The sequence below is a fragment of the Dreissena polymorpha genome, chromosome 7 (assembly GCF_020536995.1).
Source record: "Dreissena polymorpha isolate Duluth1 chromosome 7, UMN_Dpol_1.0, whole genome shotgun sequence".
Taxonomy (NCBI): Eukaryota; Metazoa; Mollusca; class Bivalvia; order Myida; family Dreissenidae; genus Dreissena; species Dreissena polymorpha.
The window spans coordinates 89,381,547-89,399,258 of NC_068361.1; the positions used below are offsets into that span (position 1 = coordinate 89,381,547).

Below are 17,712 nucleotides of genomic sequence, written 5' to 3' on the forward strand. Positions count from 1 at the left end.
ATATTGTAAGCATTTAGTTCCCATTTGTGAATGTCGCTTTTTTAATACTTTTGAGAAAAAAAACACACATTAGTTTTCTCGACAATTATCTTGAGACCATATTTCTTAGAATTGTTTTGAATACAATTTGATTGATTGCTGTTTTTGGTTACGGGAAAAATTGTTAAGTCACTGGAAAACATAAAAATAGGTAACATATCAATAAATAAATAGGCCCAAGCGTTCTCGAGTTATCATCCGGAAACCACCTGGTGGACGGACCGACCGACCGACCGACATGAGCAAAGCAATATACCTCCTCTTCTTCGAAGGGGGGCATCATTAGTAAACAGGTTTGTGGAACTCACATGTTTACCAATATCGTTTATAAACAGAATATTCAAAAGAGTTGACAATGTTTCACCTTGCTTGAGCCCAAATGATACATAAACAAATTCTAAAGCATATTCAGCATTTTACAGCTGATACCCGAGTTCACAATTTTAATCCAAATGGCATCATGAATGACAGCATCGAACGCTTGTTCATAGCCCACAAAGAAGCAATATAGTTTTTTTATTATTCGCTATACCTTAATGATACTATGTATAATAATTATACAGTCAGACCTTTTACGATTATTTCTAAAACCGAATGACCATTCATGAATGGATTTATTGTGCACGAATGAAGCCGGTTGCGAAGATAAAATATATTTTAGCTAGAATATTCACGATAGCTTTTCCTCTATGATTGGACATATAAGATATATCACCCTTTTTAAACAATTGACTAATTGAGCCTTTAGTCCAAGACTAAAGATATACGCTGTTATCAAATAACACATTAAAGAGTTTAACCAGGCATGGGGCAATAAATTATTAACAATCTTTGAAAACGTCCGGAACGATAACGTCTTGATCAGCGTTTTTATTTCGGGACATGGCAGTTTCGTTTTAATAATTTAATCAGTTGTAAGTGGACCAACAAGAGTCAATATTAATACCGTCAGCTGAATCGGAATCATTTCAATTTCTAAGTCAATTTGGCGTTTCAGACATTTGTTAACAGTGATTAACACATTCATTTACATTTATATTGGAATGATTTTTATTACCGCCGTTGAATTTCTTAATATATTTCTACAATTTTCGAGAATCGGGTCTGCTCATGTATTAAGACGGCGTTTCTCTATGTTATTGTAATTATATATAGCTTTTCTCTTTCAAACACAGTATGACCGCCTAGATTCTAAATAATGAAAACGAGCTGTTACATTTGGCTGACTTTGAAATGATTATTTCGCTGTATATAATATATGCTTTGATTGTTTTACAATGAGCGTTAAACCAATGCGTGCGGCCCATCTGATTGTATTATATTGTCATCTTTACTCAAACTACATCGTCGTTTGCCGTAAACACAAAATGATATCCGATAAATTATGAACGACATGCAATTAATACGCAAATCCGATTCACACGAACCGCGAAACAACGACTATGCAATTCACAGTGATAAGAACTTTAACTCAGTTCATTAACCATTATGCTACTAAATTGGCATAAACATGATTCTCAATGAGTAACACGTTGCGGATAAAATATTCTGTTTAATTTTAGTCTATTCCGTTTTGATAAAATAAAAAAAACGCAAGTGATCCATAAAAAGTTTATGAGTTGTATACAAAGATCTTTAATATTTGTTCGAAAAAATATCCGATGACAGTAAAACAATGGTGATGGGCACGTAAAGTTAAAACAAATCAAAGAGTCACCAATTGTGTTGAAATGAAGTGCAGTTGAAAATTATATACAAATAGGCAATTTAAACGTGTCAGTTGGTGAACATTCTGTGTATTGGTATACAAAAAACCCAGATTGAGATGCGATATGTGAACAATTAATAATAATAATAATAACAATACAAAAAAATGAATAATAATAATATAATAATAATGATAAAAATTATACTAATAAAACAACACAAACTATATATACTTATAATTAAAGTGTAATTATGTTAGTATAAAGAAGTGAAAATCCAAATGCTGGAGCAGTATTGAATTCTTATTATAAACAATAAGTTGGCCCTTTATTTACGGCAAGTGACCGATTGCCCAAACAGTACAAAACAGCACAATACAAAACAACATATACACATATACGAATAAAGCTGGGGTCAGTGCCTTGGAACGGTCAATGCAAAGCATCGGGGGTTTACACCGGTTTTAGAGCGCTCAACCTCACACTTGGCCCAGCAATATTCATGATACATTTAAGTGTAAATACAATTTAACCTCATAGCATTGTAACTCAAATTAAACAATAATAAAAGGGAATTAAAACTCATTCAATTTAACTACCGTTTAATTACTCAATGGTAGGAAAGATATTAGAGCGACAGAGTTACAACTTTTTGAGGAACGATGAAATGGAACTACGAACAAGTGTAAACTACATTCCTTCTTTATAGAAAAAGATTTAAGAATATAGCGTCATGAAGTTAATATTTCAGATCATCATCGCGCAAATACAGGAAGAAGCAGCAATAATGGGTGTTAAAGATCCATATTACATAGCTTGGTTGTTTATGTGACTGCTAAACAATAAATCAAACAAGAAACGCCTGTCAGAGAGAAAATATAATTAAAATTGAACGCTTTAAACTCAATGACCTATGCATGTAGATTAAAACAGTTAAAGGATGTGGTATGAAGCAAAGTCTATGAATAAACATTTTTACCATTGGTTTCACAAACAAGCCTTACAATTGTAAAACGACAGGTAGAACTATTACACATTTGAGTATGTCATTTGTTAATATGTACACACCTTTACACACTAGTCGTTTTACGAGCAAACGCATTGATATGCTTTATTGTTTATAACTAGTTGTTCTATTCTTGAAACGGACCCTTGCAATTCACCTACGGACCCTTTCAATTCACCTATGTCCTTTGCCATTGTTTCGATTATTGAGAAAGATTTTAGTTTAGAAATGCATAATTCCTGAAGAATTCTTGTTATAGGCGTTACATAAACAGTACATGTAGGATCGTTCTCTTCTATTAAACCTCCTTCAACGATTCCGATGCACACCAGCTCACCGTCACATGCTTTGATGAACACAGGCGATCCTGAATCACCACGGTCTGCGAATGACACGCCATTAGTTTTCACCAAAATTTGATTATGTAAGATCAATTCATAATTTTCAAAATCAAAACGGGCGACACTAGGCTCCTCACTTGTTTGTGTAATTTTACTTCGGGTATATTCGGTCACACAGCCAAACTTATAGCAAGGTTCGCCAACTGCTTTTGGCTCAAAAGCTTTGCCAGATTCGAACTCGAGATCTGTAAAATTCACATCAAATGAACACTAACACAAACTAAACAGGTGTACATGTATCACAAACGAATACTTTTACTTTATTGAAACATCAACTATGCGTAAAATATGACAACAAACAATTACTAAATACAAGCGTGACGATATATATATATATATATATATATATATATATATATATATATATATATATATATATATATATATATATATATATATATAAGTCGTTGTTATCAAAACGAAACATTTACCTGACTGAGCTTTTTCGGCAATGGGGAATTTTCCATCTATAGGTGGCCTGTTTGTCAGTTGTATAACGCCAATGTCAAGACCGACATCATTGCCGATACCTTGTTTGTAAATAACCTTCTTCAGGTAACCAATAGTGTGCGGTTTTTAAGGTTGATATACTTCATTATTAGTGTCAAAATGAACCGTGCCTCCTTTTTTCATGCAAAGTTCCATATCTTTAGGAGAGCACACAACATGTCCACAAGTTATTCCGAAAAGTCCATAATCATTTTCAAACAATACACCTAAGCTTCCAAATTTATGACGTGCAATTTGGCATCCCATTTTGACATTTTCAAGAATATCGTTTGCCCGGCCACCAGCAAATGGTATGCATACGCCTTCCCGGACGTCTACGGGAACTCCGTCATAGGATTTTGCAATCGGCTCCTCACCGATCGGGATAAACCCTTTTGCTCGAACGTACACAGCTAAACGGGGTTCGTATTTTATTTCATTTTCGTTTTCGGTAACCAATCTATACTTGCAACCCCGTATGAAGCTTACATTTGTATGTTTCAACATAAGCGTGTTCCCAAATTTTCTTATGACATTTTTAAGCTTATCTGTAAACTCATGTCTCAGTAGATAATCATCTTGGCGGGGAATGTCTTTTGTGTATTTAGGCTGTTTATATTGTATCTCGATGTCATATCCCAATTCTTTTAGTCGTTCGGTACTTTCGAATTCATTTTCAACAACGGCAACAAATACAAAACGTTTCGTTGAATTAGTTGTGTAAGTTGGATATACATTGACAACGTATTCCACCTTGAGAATCTCGTTGCAAACCTTTTGACACTTCGCTTTCAGTTCATCGATACTGTATTTGTTGCTGTAAAACATATCGGATAGGTCTTTCGTTGTAGGCAAAACATCTACAATGTGTGTATCCTGGATGTCGTGCATATTGTTTTCGACTGAAAATATATTTCCTCATTTGTGTATGAATATGCCTTAAACTTTATTCTATTTGTTCGTACGCAATATTGTGCATTGATATTCATTTTATTTTTATTTACGTTCATGTTATTTGTCAACGAGTAGTTATTGTGAACAAAAAATAGGTTAGTTTACGTTCGTAGTGTATGTGTAGTCAAGACACTTTAATTGATGTCGTGAAGGCAAAGTTAATTTTTTTCAAAGGACAGTACACACTTCATAATATTACCATAAGAAAGTATAAAAGAAAGTTTCTAAATAATACTGAAGCAATATTACAAAACAAATTAATTGCATGTATTTGTTCACAGAGATACTGTTACCTTGCGAACCAGACTGGCGATGGGTCGATGACCTGCAGAATGGCCTTGCATTGGGCAGTAAATCTTCTCTGCAACACTGCGCTGTATTATGAACGAATGAAATGCCTATTTGGTTAAATCGATAGCCTCTTGATATTTCCCAATTGAGATAGTTACATTTAATTACACGTTTAATCTAGCAGAACAACGCTTTTAACTTTACAAATACAAATTGCGGTTTATTTATTATGTATTTCATAACTATTTTATGAATAAGTTATCTTGTTTAAAACAATTGTTATGAAAAAGTATACACATAATGATGCTTTTGGCCTATTTAGTTTTAAAATTTCGCTTTATTGTTTTGCGAGTTATCCAGAGGAAACGCTTTTTGAAACAAGGACTAAACAATTGTTAGAATTTACATGCCATTTAGCAAGAAATAGTACTTGAACAAGGGCTGTTTGTAAAACATGCATGCCCCCCATATGGGCTGTCCGTTGTAGTGGCAGCCATTGTGTGAATACGATTTTTGTCACTGTGACCTTGACCTTTGACCTAGTGACCTGAAAATCAATAGGGGTCATCTGCGAGTCACGATCAATGTACCTATGAAGTGTCATGATCCTAGGCAAGAGCGTTCTTGAGTTATCATCCGAAAATCATTTTACTATTTCGGGTCACCGTGACCTTGACCTTTGACCTTGTGACCTCAAAATCAATAGGGGTCATCTGCAAGTCATGATCAATCTACCTATGAAGTTTCATGATCCTAGGCGTATGCGTTCTCGAGTTATCATCCAAAAACCATCTTACTATTTCGGGTCACCGTGACCTTGACCTTTGACCTAGTGACCTCAAAATCACTAGGGGTCATCTGCGAGTTATGATCAATCTACCCATGAAGTTTCATGATCCTAGGCGTATGCATTCTTGAGTTATCATCCGGAAACCATTTTACTATTTCGGGTCACCGTGACCTTGACCTTTGACCTAGTGACCTCAAAATCAATAGGGGTCATCTGCAAGTCATGATCAATCTACCCATTTAGTTTCATGATCCTAGGCGTATGCGTTCTTGAGTTATCATTCAAAAACCATTTTACTATTTCGGGTCACTGTGACCTTGACCTTTGACCTAGTGACCTCAAAATCAATAGGGGTCATCTGCGAGTCATGATCAATGTACCTATGAAGTTTCACGATCCTAGCCCCAAACGTTCTTGAGTTATCGTCTGACAACCACCTGGTGGACGGACCGACCGACAGACCGACATGAGCAAAGCAATATACCCCCTCTTCTTCGAAGGGGGGGGGGCATAATTATAATAGTTCTACACACAGGAACGATATTTATGCACATAAACATTTGAATCGTATTTAACATGATATCATTTTAAGATAATAACTTTTAAACGCGTGGGGATATTGTGTTTATTTCCGCCGTCTGTCCGTCCGTCCTGGCCACTATCTCCTACTACACTATCAGCACTAGAACCTGGAAACTTACAAACATGGTAGCTATGAGAATATGTGCGACGATGCACTATTTGGAATTTTGATCTGACCCCTGGGTCAAAAGTTATGGGTAAATAAATGGGTAAAATGGGATAAACAAACTTATTTTACTAACAACATGCGACGCACATGCTACTTACTTTTGACCAAGGGGTCAGATCAAAATTCCAAATAGTGCACCGTCGCACATATGATCATAGCTACCATGTGTGTAAGTTTCAAGGTTCTAGTGCAAATAGTGTAGGAGAAGATAGTGGCCGATGGGGGGTGGGGTGAGCCGGGTCAGAAATGTTCACTCATTTTTTAGGTTATTATACATTTACTTCTTCATTTCTACACCGATTTACTTCACATTGATACTGAACATCTCTTATGACAATACGGTCAATCTCAACTATGCATGACCCCATTACCAACCCTGGGCGCCCCGTCCACATTGACCACGCCCACCGAAGATTTTGTTTTAACATAACTTCATCGTGTATTCACCAATTGACTTCAAATTAATATTGAACATCTCTTATGACAACACGGTCTATGTCGACCATCTATGTCCACATGACCCACCCCAGGGTCATTGATAAAGGTTAAGACAGCTTGGTTCCCGTCCTCTTTCAAAGTTATCTAGAGGTCCACGGGTACTTCTTCATCGTATCCCAAATTTTTTTTCGTACCCAAAATTTTTCGTCACCAATTTTTGTTCGTACCCAACTTTTGTTTCGTACCCAATTTTTTTCGTTCCAAATTTTTGTTCGTAGCAATATACTTTTTGGTACGCCAATTTCCCCACACTTCCATTTTTTCCCACCCTAAATTGTTAGTACCCAATTTCTTTCCGTGACATTTTTTTTTCTTTCCCAAATTTGTTTTCGTACCGAAATTGTGTTCATACCCAATTTTGTTTTCGTACCCAAATATTTGTTTGTACCCAAATTGTTTTCGCACCAAATTTTTTTTCGTACTAAATTTTGTTTTCGTTCTCTTTGTTTCGTACCCAAATTTTGTTTTGTTATACCCACAATTTTTTTCGTACCCAAATTTTGTATGTTCCCAAATTTTTTTTCGTAACGAATTTTTTTTTGGCATCATTTTTTCGTACCCAGCAGTTTCGTACCCATTTTTTTCGTACCCACAATATCAGTATGGAGATGTAGATAAACTTAAATTGATGCTTTTATATCCATACTCTTCAAAAGTATCGTCACACCAGTACTGTCAGTACTTTGTTTCTCATTTGCCACTGATTATCCCCACGCTCCGAATCGTAGCGGGAGGATTATGTGGCTATCTCCGCCGTCTCTCCGTCCGTCCGTCCGTTCGCCCCGACCACTATCTCCTCCTACTCCATGGTAGCTATGAGCATATGTGCAACAGTGCACTATTTGGAATTTTGATCTGACCACTCGATCAAAACTAATGGGGGTTGGGATGGGGCCGGGTCAGAGATTTTCACTCATTTTTAAAGTTTATTTTACATAAACTTCTTCATTTTTAAACCGATTTACTGCAAAATGATACTTAACATCTCTTATGACAATACGGTCAATCTCAACTAGGCATGGCCCCATTACCAACCCTGGGGCGCCCCGCCCACATAGACAACCTCCACCCAAAATTGTGTTTTAACACGATTTCAAATTAATACTGAACATCTCTTTATGACAACACGGTCTTTCTCAATCACCCATGTCCACATTACCCACCCAGGGCCCCGCACACATATGCCACAACCACACAAAATTGCCTTTTACTATAACTTCTTCCTTTTACACCGATTCACTTCTATTAGACCAGTTTCACAAAACGAACACTGTTGCTATTTTTAGATATCACGTGACGAGTCGAATCTCAGAACGAGGCGGAACGTGACAACTTTCTTTTCCTCGAGCAGTTGAATTTATGTTTTACATTCGGGACGGTTATAACATTATTACAGTATGTGTTAAGTCAACAAGGGCTGTTTGTAAAACATGCATGCCCCCCATATGGGCTGTCCGTTGTAGTGGCAGCCATTGTGTGATACGTTTTTTGTCACTGTGACCTTGACCTTTGACCTAGTGACCTGAAAATCAATAGGGGTCATCTGTGAGTCACGATCAATGTACCTATGAAGTGTCATGATCCTAGGCAAAAGCAGTCTTGAGTTATCATCCGAAAATCATTTTACTATTTCGGGTCACCGTGACCTTGACCTTTGACCTTGTGACCTTAAAATCAATAGGGGTCTTCTGCGAGTCATGATCAATCTACCTGTGAAGTTTCATGATCCTAGTCATATGCGTTCTTAAGTTATCATCCGAAAACCATTTTACTATTTCGGGTCACCGTGACCTTGACCTTTGACCTAGTGACCTCAAAATCAATAGGGGTCATCTGCGAGTCATGATCAATCTACCCATGAAGTTTCATGATCCTAGGCGTATGCATTCTTGAGTTATCATTCAAAAATCATTTTACTATTTCGAGTCACCGCGACCTTGACCTTTGACCGAGTGACCTCAAAATCAATAGGGTCATTTGCGAGTCATGATCAATGTACCTATGAAGTTTCATGATCCTAGGCCCAAGCGTTCTTGAGTTATCGTCTGACAACCACCTGGTGGACGGACCGACCGACAGACCGACATACCGACAGACCGACATGAGCAAAGCAATATACCCCCTCTTCTTCGAAGAGGGGGAATAATAAATTGATAAAATACTTCTTAAACTAGCGACCTGAAAATCAATAGCGGTCATCTGCGAGTCACGATCAATGTACCTATGAAGTGTCATGATCCTAGGCCAAAGCGTTCTTGAGTTATCATCCGAAAATCATTTTACTATTTCGGGTCACCGTGACCTTGACCTTTGACCTTGTGACCTCAAAATCAATAGGGGTCATCTGCGAGTCATGATCAATCTACCTGTGAAGTTTCATGATCCTAGGTATATGCGTTCTTGAGTTATCATCCGAAAATCATTTTACTATTTCGGGTCACCGTGACCTTGACCTTTGACCTTGTGACCTCAAAATCAATAGGGGTCATCTGCGAGTCATGATCAATCTACCTGTGAAGTTTCATGATCCTAGGTATATGCGTTCTTGAGTTATCATCCGAAAACCATTTTAATATTTCGGGTCACCGTGACCTTGACCTTTGACCTAGTGACCTCAAAATCAATAGGGGTCATCTGCGAGTCATGATCAATCTACCCATGAAGTTTCATGATCCTAGGCGTATGCGTTCTTGAGTTATCATCCGGAAACCATTTTACTATTTCGGGTCACCGTTACCTTGACCTTTGACCTAGTGACCTCAAAATCAATAGGGGTCATCTGCAAGTCATGATCAATTTACCCCAGAAGTTTCATGATCCTAGGCGTATGGGTTCTTGAGTTATCATTAAAAAACAATTTTACTATTTTGGGTCACCGTGACCTTTACCTTTGACCTAGTGACCTTAAAATCAATAGGGGTCATCTGCGAGTCATGATCAATGTACCTATGAAGTTTCATGATCATAGGCCCAAGCGTTCTTGAGTTATCGTCTGACAACCACATGGTGGACGGACCGACCGACAGACCGACCGACCGACCGACATGAGCAAAGCAATATACCCCCTCTTCTTCGAAGGGGGGCATAATAAACATTATAACAACCATAATAATAATTCAACTAAATACTATCTAGTACAATTAGAAAATATTTTTAAATTGTATCTCATCTTTATACAAATATTATATGATTATAATTCTCAAACGTATGGGTGTGTTGGTGTGCGCTATTTTTCATGAACTGTCGAACTTGTAAGCGGTGAATCAACCATAAAACAAAGCACTATAAACGTGAAGTACTTGACACTACTTAAATTGTATGTTAAATTTCTTTTACATTAAATAAAATTTATTTAACAGTGTATGACAGTATTGAAGAATCGTTATATACAAGTGAAGCACACGGACGTGGTGGAAATTGAACAGTCAAAACATGTATAATGTCAGATAACAGAGTGAGACTAGCGGCTGCTCGATTGATGTTACGTTATATTGATCTCGTTTTCGTTGCGCTAATACTAATTCCGCCCATGTTTATTCATGGGAGGGTTTTCGTCCGCCCCCTATGAAAATGACGGCAGGGTTTTTATCCGGGAGGGGTTTTGTCCGTATTCCAAATTGTCTATATATAATTGAATGTTTGTATTGTATTGTATGTAATTGAGACTAAAATAAAGAATAAATCTTCATGTCTTACTCTTCACTACGATGGTTATTCACAAAAAAGCCTCTTCGATTCCTTTCTTAGGCATGCCATCATAATTATAAGTTTAACAAAGAACAACATATCAACTTCTTATGCGGTCCCAATTGATTTATTCCGTTCAGTTTTGTATCACTTATTCTATTAAATGTACATATGGAACGAATGTAATGGCAATTTTTACAAAATCTTATACATCTAATTATAGCAACAGTTGAGTATTTGACTTTTAATAACTCTAAGAAATGACAATGCAATACCACTACCACGAGAAGACACGGGGGTATCATAAATTATGTGGAAATGACCAGACATCCGCAACAAGTGGTTTATGACCCCTTGTTGATATTAAGTATGTGTCGGCACAGTATCTGATCATAACGAGATAATGGGTTTGTGCTGAACACAGGGACAATAAACAACATATATACCAATAAACAAGATTATTGATAGGTCTTTGATTAAACACCGCGATAAAAAGGCTCAAACTAACAGTGTCAAAATGTGTGCAAACATGTGAATAAAAACAAGTACTTTAATCAAGAAAATGTATACAATGTATTGACACCTAAAATGGGAAGTAGATATTTACTGACGATGTCATCTTGTGTTGACAATATCGTAACGTCAAAAGCGTGGTGGGTTGAAATGAGATGCGGCATTGCGTGGTATTATAAACGGCATCACGTTCCGCCTCGTTCTGGAATTCTGCGAGTCACGTGACTTCGCGCTCTTATCGATTTTGGCACATTGTGAAAAGGGTCTATTGATACTGAACTTCTCTTATGACAATACGGTCAATCTCAACTATGCATGGCCCCATTACCAACCCTGAGGCACTCCGCCCACATAGACCACACCAACTCAAAGTTTTGTTTCAACATAACTTCTTCCTTTATTCACCAATCGACATCAAATTGATACTGAAGATATCTTATGACAACACGGTCTATCTCGACCATCCATGTCCACATTACCCACCCAGGGCCCCACCAACATAGGCCTAGCCCACCAAAAATTACATGTTAATATAACATCTGTGCGGCGTGGTGATACGCGTCGGCCTCTGCCGCGCCATTTCTTGTTTAATCCTGTTTTAAAAATAATTTATGAATTGAAACTCGCCTCATAATTAATTCAAATAATATCGCTTATCAATATATTATTTTTACTTACCAGGTACATTATAAGTTGGACTTTTTGTAATACATCGTTTTTGGGGAGTGTCAGCTGTAAATAAGTAAAATAAACTTGACATGAATCTAAAATACTTACTATAAAACATAAAATAAATGAACAATACATAACTATACGAGAGTACGTGCTTTAAAAATCACTTTTAAAAAAGACCGGGATATTAATACAAAGAACAAAAAAGTTAATCAGTTGGTGCACCAATGTTTTTTAATCATATGTAACTACTCGGCTTTATTGCACAATGGGCCTTTAGTGGCCACCCTTCGTATTGGTCTGTGGGGCACAGCTCGAGCGTCGATGCCCGTGATTGTGTCGTAATACGACCCGTCGCATACCATAGCCGGTGTTGTAAGCTGATTATTACATTCATTACATATTAATTTTTTATTAAATGAAATAATATATATTCACTGCATCACATTGTATTAGCCGTCAAGCAATAATAGCTTCTACAATGCAACTTAAATTGCAAAGAACGCCAACAATGCCATAACCTAATGTGACGTTATCTGTGCATGTTTTTTTTTAATTTTCATAGTGAAGTTTAAATTCGTTTTGTATTGATTTTCTGTAAAATCTTATTTGTTTTACTTTGCATATTAATAATTAAGAGACAATAAATATGTCATTATTATTTTGTCGCCATTAACGGCCGCGCATGAGAACTAGATCAACGTGCTAAATATGGGTATATGATGCAACAGAAAGAAGACACAAGCGATGTAGGTACACGTTCTATATTGTGTTATCAATCAGTGTATTTAGGTTACCAGATCCATTTTCCGAAGGTCGTTTATCACCACGCATACATAAATATATACTTCAATGCATTTGCTGTCTGAAATCAAACAAGCAGAACTTATATTCGACGGATGGGTGGACGGTTTAGGGAAGCGTTTTGGTTTGGTTGTATGGCTGAATAATAAGTAATGAAAAAAATAGCTTAGGTCTACAATTTAAAATTGTTGACATGATTGTCAAAATATTGTTTAGACATCAGATTCCTTATCATTAATTATTTACAGGATATTACACAGCTGCACAATGCTTTACGTATTAATCACACCACGTCTATCTTATTGAATAATTCCGATTCACACGAATCGCATCGCCTTTTAGCTAAATGTAAGTGCAGCTTTAGAAGACATGTCGAAATTAAAATTAATTATAAGATTTCGAACTTAATACACGGGAAACAAGTGAAGTCACGTGATATTCAAACACTGCATCTACAGTTCACACACACACACACACACAGAAAATGAGACAAAGATAATGTGAATTACAGCTTTCATTTCAAAAGAAATCGTGAACTAATGAAGAAAACATGCATCTGATCATATAAAAAACATAAAACTTGGTTATCAAACAAAACACAGATTTAAAATAAAAACTTTCTGCTTGCTGTAGAAGCAGCTAAATAAATCTTGAAATGTATCGTGCCAGTTGTTTGGTTACAATCGGCTATGTATAAGGCGACAAAGCATTCTTTTTTGCTTTATAATTATTTCGTTTGAAGTATATCGTTCTGGAAAACGCCACGTTTAGGTCATTTTATTGCTTTATTCAACTGTTATCACTTAAGTGTGTTGTTTCATTTTCTAGAACATGCTTTTAAGTGTAATATTTTGTTTGAGAACCTGTTAAATAGTCCTTCAGCCAAGTACCCAAAATTGAGGTGGGGTGTACCAGTAAGGGGGGCAAAACTACACCTATATATCTTGGAAGATGCATGCCAGTAGCATATGAAAATGGTTGATGACAGTCTGGTACCCGCAGCTTTTGGTATTTTTTTCTCCTTTGAAGATGGGGCCTCAATCAGCTTAATTTTCATAAATTGTCTGTGAGAAATTGAACCGAAGTAGGGTCAATATACACTTTGACCCCCAACAAATTGCTAAAAAACTTATTTTAACTGATCCTGGTAGGGAAGAAGGACCTTAAAAACATATTAAAAGTTTACCACAATCGAACCTCCGGACAGTTGTTTTTTCCAAGATGGCCGCCAGGACCTATTAATGATCATAACCATGTAACTATCCAATCAAATTTGATGAATTTGGTGTCTATACCTAGATTTCAAGGGGCAAAGAACACATAATGCTCATCAGACAGTGTTTAAGTTTAATTAAGTACACACAAATTCAACATGCCGTCGAAAATTTGATCATAACTATGTAACTATCACCTTAAATTTGATGAATTTGGTGTCAATACCCAGGTTTCAGGGGGCAAAGAACACATTAATATCATCAGACAAAGTGTAAGTTAATTATGTTGCACAGAAATTTAACATGGCCTCCAAAATGGCCGCCAAGATGGTCGCCAAAACCTATAAAATGATCATAACTTTGTTAATATCCTCTCAAAATTGACGATTTTAGTGTCTAAACATAGGCTTCAGGGGGCAAAGAACACATTTAGATCATCAGACATTGTTTAAGTTTATTTTATTACACACAAATCCAACACAGCGTCCAAAATGGCCGCCAAGATGGCCGCCAAAACATATTAATGATTATAGAATATAACTATGTAACTATCCACTCAAATTTGATGAATTTGGTGTATATAAACAGGTGTCAGAGAGCAAACAACACATTAATATGACATTTATATCATCAGACAAAATGTAAACTAATTATGTTACACAGAAATCAAACACGGCGTCCAAAATGGCCGCCAAGATGGCCGCCAAAACATATTAATGATTATAAAATATAACTATGTAACTATCAACTCAAATTGGATGAATTTGGTGTATATAGACAGGTTTCAGGGGGCAAACAACACATTAATATCACATTTATATCATCAGACAAAAAATGTAAGCTTATTATGGTACACAGAAATCCAACACGGCTTCCAAAATGACCATCAACACAATACGAAGGACCACAAGTCCGTCCATAATTTGTTATTCAAACGGTATGGTTGTTATGTAAAATGCCATAGTTTAGGAGACAAGAAACACTTTAATCGAATTGAGGTTATCACTAAGGAGTTGAATAATCATAAAATCCAATTTACGATATTTGAAAGAGAGAATAAACCAGCACATGACTTCATGATAGGATCAGGTTTTACTCAATTCTGTAGACTTGATATTTTACCGTTGCTGAAAATCATTAAAGATTACTTACAGCCTGAATAAGCACGAGTTCTTTCAAAAGGTTAATATTATACACTTTGCATTCCTTTGACTATGTATTTACATAAAAGCTGAAGTAGATGGTCTTATTGTCCCTTTCGGAGTAATGCAGGATCAAGATGAGCAAATTTGTATCCTCGCCCACCAACGTTGTGGTGCTACGACGGAATCGTTATACTGTATTTAAAAATTTGAACGTCTGCATCCCCTAAAGACAGAACAACATAGCATCCCATTTTAGTCAGAGTTGTGCTGATCAGAGCAATCATACCGGCCTTGTTCCTGTCACGAGACAAAAAGTCGTCCTTTTTTACATGAGCATTCTGTTTCTTTGCTGAAACTCACAATATGATTCACGTTTCCGGTGCGTTTTGTCTTTGTAATAATCAACGTCTTCGTAGCCATCGAACCCCACTGTCGCTTGTCCGTAATGCCTTTCACTGAATCTACATAAGACTCTGCTATTGCGTAATATGAGTCGCCCTTTTCAATGGGTAACGATGCAGCAAAGTGCCACCATCATGCATCTGTTTCATGAATACAGTTCATCACAGCCTCACATGATGTGTCTACAGCATACTATCAAATTGCCTGAGCGATCTGAGGCCTATCTGCTGTACAAAGTATGTTCTTGGCTTCAAAAAAGGCAGCAGGATGGGAGCTCAGTTCATAAGACAATACGACTGCAAGGGAAGGATCTCCATATTTTGAAACCACCAGAAAACGCTGGAACAGAAGAGCAGGATCAAAAGCACTGTCAGAAGCGATCTTAACAGCCAAGCTATTGCAAAGAGACTTGGTTCTGTTTTTTTCTCATGAATTTATGAGCTACATTGTAAGACCGACTTTCCTATGATATCTCTTATGATCGTTTTCCCAACCGCCTCAATTGCATTAACATTCACATGTGACCCAGTCACTATCCCATTGACCATGTTTCTGAGAGTAGTCAGCTGTGTATGGTTTTCAGGTTGTAATCTGTGTCTGCATTTTCTCTAGATCACAAGAATCACCTTTGATGCACGCTTCAATTGAGTCTTTGTATAGTGTACTTGTAGTATAGGTCAGGTCTGTGAAATCCTGCATCGCACTGTTGTGCTCGGATGTTGCAGATAGGATCCAAGGGGTTTGCATTTCCTCAGTCATTCCACTGCCGCGAGTTAGACCACATGTGCTCTATAAAAAAAATCATTTATGTTTGCTCAATGACAAGATCAAGTCGTAGCCCAGCCCAGCACTGATAGCTCCTACAAACAACGTGAAAACCAATACCGAACTTTCGATAAACGTCCGAGTGCGTTTCCTCTAGGTTGCTTATTTGCTGCAGATATATGTAGTAATACGCAGATTGCAGGTATCCAGCAGCAGCAAAGATGGATAGCAAATTGGGCACTGCCTAATGCTTCAATCAACACCCAGTACGATATGCTTTAATCAACACCGTTAAATTGTTAATCATAAGCTAATAATTCAGCCATACTATGCTTGTCTTTGAGGTCTCGGCAGTTTCATGTTTCTACTTCTCTGTAGCCCTCTCGAGTTTGATCAAAATCGCATAATATATCATCTGTCTGCTAGCGTCGTTTTTCCCCTCGAAAGGGAAGAGTACAAACCCTAAGCATGATCCAGCAGCATCTGAATGTCTGGATCTTCCTGGGTCATTTTGGCTGAAAGTTGGCTGTGAATGCACTTTTCAACAAGATGGTCCCGTGAAGCCCTCTGGACAGCTTTTCGTGTCGCACTGTGCACAAATGCATTTCTCAACAGACAACTTCAAGTATGTTTTTGAGAGCGGTTTCTTCAATAAGGGATCATTTGCCACCCCCCCCCCCCCCGCAAGTTCATACGTTTATGAAACATCCCAAATTATGAACAACATTTTCAACTACTTTGTGGCGCATCAATGATGATTTCGGCAGCCTTCCAATACAAGGGTTGGTCAAACGTTACAATGGTGTAAAGGTTGTGGCAAGGTTGCAAATAAGACTTATGCTGACAGAATGCACGTCTCTTATCAAAATCCAGAAATTGCGGCAGGTCCAAACTATGGCGTTTCACATAACAAGCGTAAAAAGTAATGGACTTGCGGTCCTTCGTATTGTGTCATTGGACGCCATGTGTTATTTCTGTGTAACATAATAAAATTAAACTATTTCTGACAATCGAAATGTGTTATTTACCCATCGAAACCTCGGTATAGACAACAAAGTTATCTAATCTGAGTGGATAGTTACATAGTTATGATCATTAATAGGTTTTGGTGGCCATCTTGGCGGCCATTTTGTGTGTAATATAGTTAACTTAAACAATGTCTGATAATCTTAATGTGTTCTTTGCCCCTTGAAACCTATGTATATCCACCAAAATAACCAAATTTGAGTGGATATTTACATAGTTATGATCATTAATAGGTTTTTGCGGCCACCTTTGCGGCCATTTTAGACGCCATGTTGGATTTGTGTGTACTATTGTCAACTTAAACATTGTCTGATGATCTTTATGTGTTCTTTTCCCCTTGAAACGTAGGTATAGACACCAAAGTCATTAAAGTTGAGTGGATAGTTACATAGTTATGATCATTTATAGGTTTTGGTTGATATCTTGGCGGCCATTTTAGATTTGGGTGTAATATAATAAACTTATACAATGTATGAAGATCTAAATGTGTTCTTTGCCCCTTTAAACCCATATATAGCCATCAAAATAATCAAATTTGAGTGGATATTTACATAGTTAT

The 17,712-nt window shown here is 37.0% G+C and overlaps 1 protein-coding gene and 1 long non-coding RNA gene across 5 annotated transcripts in view; one reads left to right on the forward strand and one right to left on the reverse strand.

Annotated features, from left to right (window-relative positions):
• The window catches only part of LOC127837069 (glycerol 3-phosphate dehydrogenase-like), a 284,765-nt gene that overhangs the window by 118,001 nt on the left and 149,052 nt on the right, over nucleotides 1–17,712 (forward strand). The gene's annotated exons all lie outside the window — the stretch shown is intronic.
• LOC127837074 (uncharacterized) lies at nucleotides 2,041–4,970 on the reverse strand. The gene is made up of 3 exons (XR_008029090.1): nucleotides 4,889–4,970; nucleotides 3,584–4,543; nucleotides 2,041–3,337 (listed from the first exon to the last, which is right to left on the reverse strand). It is a non-coding gene; the product is annotated as an uncharacterized LOC127837074 (long non-coding RNA).